Genomic DNA, 1,850 nt, shown 5'->3' with positions numbered 1-1,850 from the left:
ATCAAGAATGACTCCCAGCCTACGAGCCTGCCGTCTGATTGCTGTCCAGTCACCGTTAAAGGGAATACTGTAGGGAAAGCTCTTACTGGATTATTTTGGTTTGAGTGCTGGTGGCAGTGGTGGGCCGCTGGGTCTTGGCAGGCTTTTCTTGGCCTGTAAAGAAATTAAAAAAAAAAAATAATTCAACATGAGACACAGAACTATACATTATACATACATTACATAGTCAGATATGACAAATAAAAAAGCAAATACTACTGGATGCGTGTGAGCAAGTTTATAAAATAATCTACCCCTTATTTAGTTTATTGACCTTGAGGATTATAGAAAAATGAGGAGTCCATTGCAGGGGAGAAGGAGTGAGGGGAGAGTGGAGGGATATCAAATCTATCAACATAGATTAGAGAGAATACATAATTTGAAGGATTGGAAGGAGAAATAATAGTCAATCTCAGGTTACACAGAATATGATGGTAGGAGATACACTACAAACCTCTTCTTTTTTTTCACCTTCAATTCTTTAGTTTACTATCATAGCCACTCAGTGTCATTTAATATATACAAATAAATAAATACACACATCCCCCCATTCCCAATCCCCAGCCACTATAACTGACTGATATAAAAAAAAAAGATTTTGTTTTTCAGCCTCAGATAATATATACTACTGTACTGGCCGTGCCAAGATATATTATTTCCTACCTAGACCACTACTTGTTGTTGCTGCCTCCGTCCTCCTCTGGTGACTAGGCCCAGGAAGCCCCGCCTCGTCCCTGCCTGGGTGTGGTTCTGTACAAGACAAATCAAAATTCAGAGAACAACAGTTAGAATTTTAAAAACAAGAATGAGATCAGACACAATGATTCATTCACTGTTATATTAAAGAAACATTTTTAAACACAAATTCCATTACAATTAATTGAATACTTGTGTAATGTGTGTTGTTCTTGTGTAGTATTCTGAAAACAACTTACCAGGCACGGAACAGGGCAAGGTTCGGCGGACTTCCTCGAGCCACCTACCCTCGTGCAATCGCAGATGGCGACCTGAAAATTAGAGGAATATACAGGAAAAAGAATAACATTGATTAATTTTTACAACATGCCCATGTTTTGCCTTGACCTACTAGATTATTTTTTATGCAACATACAAAAGTTAGTTATACATAAATACTATTTTATTTATATTTCAATGTGGCTTTCAAAAAAATCCCAAATACCACCATTTCAAAAAGATAAATATAAATATCAATAATATACCTCAGATAATTTTATTTCCTTTGTAGTCTAGTTATTAAGTATTAATACTAGTATAGTATAGGGTAAGGGTGGTACACTAGTAGCTAGCTAGCTAGAAGCTAGCTACTAGTATTTCTGTTTTTTTAAAATATATTTACTTAACATTATAACTTTTATTACTTATAGTAGTTAATTATTACATTATAATTATATAACTCACTGTATGCTACTAGTAGCTACTGTAGCTAGTATTACTATCATACTCTATTTAATTTTCAATGACAAAATAATATACATAATTTATAATTGAATAATATGATCAACATTATTATTTCTCACCTTTCTTTTTGAGGTCTTCCACCTCACGAGGGTAGGAGGCCCGCCGGCAAAACTCCTCCTGGAGAGAGGCCCAGGCAGCAGTCTCCCTTTGCAGGTTAGGCCTGCTGCCTGGGGGGGTGTAAAGGTTCCTCTCATCCAGGAGCATGAGCCGGGCCAGGAAGTCCACGTCGGCCTGGGTAAAGCGGGGCTTCCTGGACCTTGCTGCCACCTTGGAGGAGGACAGTGGGGAGGAGTCAGACTCCCTCCCCCTGTCACCACCAGACTCCCTTTCAC

At 38.1% G+C, this 1,850-nt stretch overlaps 1 long non-coding RNA gene across 1 annotated transcript; it reads right to left on the bottom strand.

Moving 5' to 3' along the window:
- Nucleotides 1-755: 755 nt before the first annotated feature.
- LOC115082614 lies at nt 756-1,618 on the bottom strand. The gene is made up of 3 exons (XR_003854211.1): nt 1,578-1,618; nt 975-1,046; nt 756-789 (listed from the first exon to the last, which is right to left on the bottom strand). It is a non-coding gene; the product is annotated as an uncharacterized LOC115082614 (long non-coding RNA).
- Nucleotides 1,619-1,850: the final 232 nt, after the last annotated feature.

The sequence above is a fragment of the Rhinatrema bivittatum genome, chromosome 1 (assembly GCF_901001135.1).
Source record: "Rhinatrema bivittatum chromosome 1, aRhiBiv1.1, whole genome shotgun sequence".
NCBI lineage: Eukaryota > Metazoa > Chordata > Amphibia > Gymnophiona > Rhinatrematidae > Rhinatrema > Rhinatrema bivittatum.
Note: the sequence above shows the minus strand (reverse complement) of the source record. Positions and strands in the feature narration are given on the sequence as shown.